Source organism: Phocoena sinus, chromosome 1 (genome assembly GCF_008692025.1).
Source record: "Phocoena sinus isolate mPhoSin1 chromosome 1, mPhoSin1.pri, whole genome shotgun sequence".
In the NCBI taxonomy this organism is placed as follows: Eukaryota; Metazoa; Chordata; class Mammalia; order Artiodactyla; family Phocoenidae; genus Phocoena; species Phocoena sinus.
Window position 1 is genome coordinate 106,829,716 of NC_045763.1, and position 6,213 is coordinate 106,835,928.

Here is a 6,213-nt window from a genome sequence, read left to right on the forward strand (position 1 = left end):
ACTTAAAACGAGTTTGTTTTATTGTGTGTAAATTATATTCTAATTTTTAAAAAAATGAAACCTAAGATTATTTCAGCTACTGGGAGACCATAACTGTGTTCTGTTTCCACTCCTGCCTTCTCTTCCACGTCTTTTTTTTTATGCCTTACGTCTTAAATCATCAAGAATCATACAGTCAATCCTTAGTAGAAATAATTGGGGGGGACGCTGGGACAATGGGGTCAGCTGTAGTCTAGCGATTAAAGTGATAGTCAACCCATGGTTCTAGGAAGTAGATTCAGCAGCTTGTGGATCTGATTTTTTTTTACTGGAGTAGAGTTAATTTATAATGTTGTGTTGGTTTCAGGTGTGAAACAAAGTGATTTAGTTATATATATACATATATATATATACACACACACATATATGTATATATATATTTTCAGATTCTTTTCCCTTATAAGTTATTACAAAATATTAAGTATAGCGCTATACAGTAGGTCCTTGTTGGTTATCTACTTTATACATAGTAGTTTGTATCTGCTAATCCCAAACTCCAAATTTATCCCTCCCCCCACTTTCCCCTTTGATAACCATAAGTTTGTTTTCCATGTCTGTGAGTCTCTTTCTGTTTTGTAAATAAGTTCATTTGTATCATTTGTTTTGACTTTACATATAAGGGATATCATGATATTTGTCTTTGTCTCTGGCTTACTTCACTTAGTATGATAATCTCAAGGTCCATCCATGTTGCTGCAAACGGCATTATTTCATTCTTTTTTATGGCTGAGTTATATTCCATTGTACATATGTACCACATCGTCTTTATCCATTCAAAGATCAGGTATTTTTGAAGCACAGCAAGTGATTGCTGCCACCTCCCAGTAAAATATAAGAACAACCAGGCAGCCCATTCATGGAACCTGAATATGCCTGTCCTGAATATGCCTTGTTGAAGGAATGAGTCCTGAGCACGTGCAGAAGACTTTCAGGGAAGGAGAACCTACAAATTCAGTGTACGAAGGGGGAAGGAGAAGGGCAGATTCAGCCTGCTGCTTTCAGAGGCTCTAGGGACTCCTCTTACCCATAGTGACATAGCAGGCTAGTTAGTCCGTTTGGACCTGGTGCAGCTCATTCGGCAACCAAAACGTTGGGCTCTAACGGGAGTCAGCGGTACTGTGTGTGGGCAAGGGGCTGGAGGGCTGATCAGAATCTTAGGCCCTAATAAAGCTACCACCTCGTGAAGTCGGTTGTCCCAACATAACCCAGGGTGTTCACGTGGAGTTTGGCCCTAGATCTACTGAGGTCATTGCAGGTTCAGAAATGTGAACGTCAGTCAACAGTCCAGGAACGAAAGTTGTCCTGACCTTTGCATTAAATTGGCCGTGCTCTTCCGGTAAGACAGATGATAGAAAGGAGAGAGGAGGGAGACACTGGGTAGAGATGGCGGTGGGTTTCAACGACACGGTTCCTGGACTCAAGGAACTGAAAGTCCTGCAAAAGCCACCACCATAATGGACCAACAGGAATACAGTGGGACATGTTTCTCACACACACACACACTCACTGCCAGCTCTGCCTGACAGCACCGGGGGAGGCTTCAGGGTTGGGAAGACACAGCAACTGAATCGTAAGGACAAGTCAGGAGTGATAAGAATATTCCAGGAAGAAGGAACAGCAAGTACAGGCAGAGGCATGAAAACATCATGTTTGGGTGCAAGCAGGGGCAAAGGTCAGCCAGTGAGCTGTGAAAGCACAGACACTCCCTAGGAGTCCCTCATTAGCTGGCCCACTGGCTCTGGGTTCAGCAAGTCTGGGGCCTCAGCTGAATACCCTACCCCCGTCCATGTAGGAGCAGGACCTGTGGGCTGAATTTCAGACCCAAGGACTGGGTTTGAGGGCAGAAAATAGAGTTGAATTTATGCTGAAGGGCCAGCTGAAACAGCTGTATATTCAGGTCCCCCACTTCCTTGGTCACCCCAGTCTCTTCCTCCTCCGGTCTCCTATAAGCTGCTCTCTGAAGTATGAATTAATAGTATAATAGTTAACAGTGTAGACTCTGGGGCCAGATTGCCTGCCTTTGAATCCTGGCTCTGCTGGTGGCCATCTGTGTGATCTTGGACAAGTTGCTTTTCCTCTGTGTGCCTCAGTTTCCTTATCTGTAAAACGGGGATAAAGATGATCCCTACCTCATGAGTTAATATATGCAAAGCCCTTAGAACACTGTTTGGCATGTAGTAAATGTCCTCTAAATGTTATTGTTTATTGTTGAGGATAATACTGACTACCATTTATTGAGCATTTACTGCTACTGAGCAGAGTGAGAGGCCCTTTACACACCTTATCACAGGGCAGCTGTAACGAACCCTGGTGTCTGAGCAAAGCTATGTCATGAATGAGGTGTCTTTAGGGAGGACATTACTGATTTCTCTCCTGTGCCAACCGTCCCTCCCTTGTCACCTAACTCATAAATAAGCTATGTTTGATCCTGGATCAACATAAACCTTCTGAAGAATACAAATTGTCCCCAAGATGCCAGTGGCTCTCATATCAATGGGCTGTTGGATCCCACATCATCTCCCATGTGGAGAGCCATGCCGGTGACCCCAGACACCCAGCAGATTCTGGGATCCTGAACTCTTGTCTGTACCCAGTGCCCGACTTTCTCCATGATCTTGGTAAGGTTCATAATCCCAGCTCTTGCTACCTAGCTCACCTCCATACCCAGAAGCTCCGTCTGCTTCCAATCAGATCTGATCTATGTAGCAAACTCAGCAGCTGGAGAGAGAATTTTCCTTCTTACTTCAGAACCTATAAAACAAGGACAAACAATACAGCCCCACGACAAAAGTCATTGGCCTATAACCACACTCTCCAGCAAGCCCTTCTTCGGGTCTTGTCCCCGTCCCTCCCTGTGACTCACTGCACAAGGGCTCCCACCGAGGCGGGCAGCCACACCGCTGGGCTCATAGCCTATAAGAGGCTCCGACGCTGCAGAAAGATGCAAACTGCCCCTCCGTTTGCCTTAGCCTCGCCCACGACTGGTTGGCTTCAGGCATCAACAATTCAAGGTTAATATTAACCTGACTGCAGCTCCAAAGGGTCAAGCACCCTGGTGGGCTTGAGCCCAGACCTCAAAGTCCCAGGTTTGTCCGACTTCTGGAATCAGCTCAAGCATGACAGATGGCTGAATGGCACAGCAGGGACCGGGAGGGGCTGGATGCCTCCCATCATGATGAATTGCGGGGGATGCCTTTCTGCTCGCAGAACTACGCTTGCTCTCTAAGAAACTGGGCCATGACTGCTCATGAATGACAAGTCATTGCTCTTCACCCCAGTTAAGCAGGCATATTGTTCAATAAGGTACCCTGTGGACACCTAAAAAAAACAAAACAAAAAACCCCCCCACATCTCTTTACAACTTCATCTTGAAATGCGCTCCAAACCCACTGGCACTGCCCTGTCGAACCCAGTGTCAGATCCGAGGTTGGGCCCGTCATGAACACATTCTCTGGAATTCGAGGGATGTTACAAAAGCACCTCAAATAGCTCTGCTTGTACTCCTCTGTGCCCCCATGGGGATTAACTCACTTAGGCTACAGCAGTGAAGGCTGATATTAAAGAAGAGAAAAACGTTCCTTAGCCCAGTGAGTTCCTTAGCTTAGCTCAAAAGGTCCCCAGGACTTCATATTAGATTCAAACTTGAGAACCTAGTTTGAACTTGATTCAAACTATGAATCTAGCTATGAGAGCTATAGGAGAAACTCCACTGTTCTACCTACTACCAGAACCTTATAGATATTAACTCATTTACTTCTCATGAAAGTGTAGGGGATGTTGTGAGGAAACTGAGGCACGGAGAAATTAAGTAACATGTGGATGTTAGTAAGAGGCTGCAGGTTGGCGCTCAGGCACGAAGCTCCAGCATCTGTGTTCCTGCCCATAACACTGTAGTGTCTCCTGGAAGGAAGGGACGCTGTCCAGGATTGGAAAATGGCAATGGAAAGTCTGGATCAGAGGACAGTGAGAAGGCCAGGTGATGTGAAAGCTGACTGTGGGCATGGCCTGGAGGCTGATTGCGTGGGCCTGAAAACCACTGCGGATAAGGAATTTCCAGATCCCGGAGTCTGGTCACTTTGCAAGGCATTTCTGGGGTGATACTGCCATCTAGTGGTAAGACAACAGGTAGCAATTACCCTCCAAGCAAACGCAGAATGAGTCTTGAGCAGGGAAGGTATGACAAATCGCCAGGAAAAGTTATTTTTCACTCCAACTACAGATTCTAAAAGACGGGCAAATCCCACTGCCATGATCCTTGAAATAGCCTAGAGTTTTCACATGCCACTGAATGGTGGCTACAAGCTAGATTCAAATCCCAACTCTGTGTGCCTGGAGATTACTCCTAACTCAGGAAAGCCTGTGAGATGACATTCCAAAAGGTGCTCCTCCCATCTCCTTTCATGTAAATATTGAGAGTCCGCCTGCTGATGCAGGGGACACAGGTTCGTGCCCCGGTCCGGGAAGATCCCGCATGCCGCCGAGCGGCTGGGCCCGTGAGCCATGGCCGCTGAGCCTGCGCGTCCGGAGCCTGTACTCCACAACGAGAGAGGCCACAACAGAGAGAGGCCCGCGTACCGCAAAAAAAAAAAAAAAAAAAAAAGTCCCATGTAAATAATTACAGGTTTCTTCCTCCTGAGGTCCTGAAAGAAGTTCCCTGTGGGGCAAAGTCCCTGGAGGGTGATCCAAGCCTGGCTTTGTTGATGTGAACTTGTACTTTAAAAGCCATCCTCTATCAATCATGTCAGGCGCTGGGACACGCTAGTGAGCAATTATTTCTCTATACCAAGAGAAAAACCAATAGCCACGCTCAAGAGTTGAATTGAGCTCAATAGTCTGGGCTTTCACAGTGGAGGAGGGAGGGTTCTGTCTATGCTTGTCTTCACTGAGGACCAGTGGAAAGCTAATGGGTTGAAAACGCAGTACGCGTCCCGTGGGCTGGGCGTTGCTGAGCCGTGGCTCCTTTAAAAAGTAAGGTCAGGGCTTCCCTGGTGGCACAGTGGTTGAGAGTCCGCCTGCCGATGCAGGGGACACGGGTTCGTGCCCCGGTCCGGGAAGGTCCCACATGCCGCAGAGCGGCTGGGCCCGTGAGCCATGGCCGCTGAGCCTGCTCATCCGGAGCCTGTGCTCCGCAACGGGAGAGGCCACAACAGAGAGAGGCCTGCGTACCAAAAAAAAAAAAAAAAAAAAAAAAGTAAGGTCAGCTTGCTCTTGTGGAGTATGTTAGATGTGCTCACAGAGGGAGCTGGGCTTTGGATAAAGTCTTGTGTTCCTTTCCTCCTTGGGCACCTCAGGACAAGCTAATGAAAGGGCAAGTTGCCATACCAGGGACGAGAAAAAAAAAAAAAAAACCAACTCTGCTCATTACTGATGAAATCTTGGGCTAGTTAATTTTCATTTTCTCTTCTGAAAAATGGGGAAAATAATATCTACCCATATGGTTGCTGTGAAGATCAAGTGGAATAATGCATGCAACGTGTCAGGCCTATTGTCAGCACTTAATAGCCGTTTATTATTGCAGTCTGAGGACGTGGCAAGGCTGGCACAGAAGCACAGAGGGAAGGACCCAGACGAATTGGACATTAATTAGCGACCTTTAGCGAACCCCACAGGACTGCCCTTGGGGAATTCTTTGTTTTTCACATGTACTCTTGTATTGGCTTCTGCCTGATTACTGAGTCATTTTTCCACTCAAAAATATTAGTGGTTCTCCCTGCCTCTCATATTCCTCTCTGGTCAGGCCTGGAGGGCTCCACACAGCGCGGCCCTCAGTCCATCCCGGCTGGGTCCCCGCTGCTCCTTGCTCCCGGCTCCCAGGCTGTGACCACTCTTCACCCATCCCCTCGCCACCTCCCCAGACAAGCCTTTCCTTTACAACACGGGGCTTTCGTAATTCTCCACCTGAAATCACCCACTCCCTTCCTCTAACCATCTTGGAAGAATTGGGAAAATATATGGTTTGGGAGAAAAAAAGCGAGTCTTTTATTTTGAGATTGAATTTGGCAATGAACGTCCCTTAAATGTGAGGTAACTTGGCAAAGCTCGCCAAGTTTGTTTCATGGTTAACCTTGCTCTGGCCCACTTGCTCACTGGCTTCCAAGCCAGTGATGTTGTTCCCATTAAAGATTAACTTGTAGCCTTGAAACTTCTCTGTCCTCAGGGGGCTGTGGGTAGGGA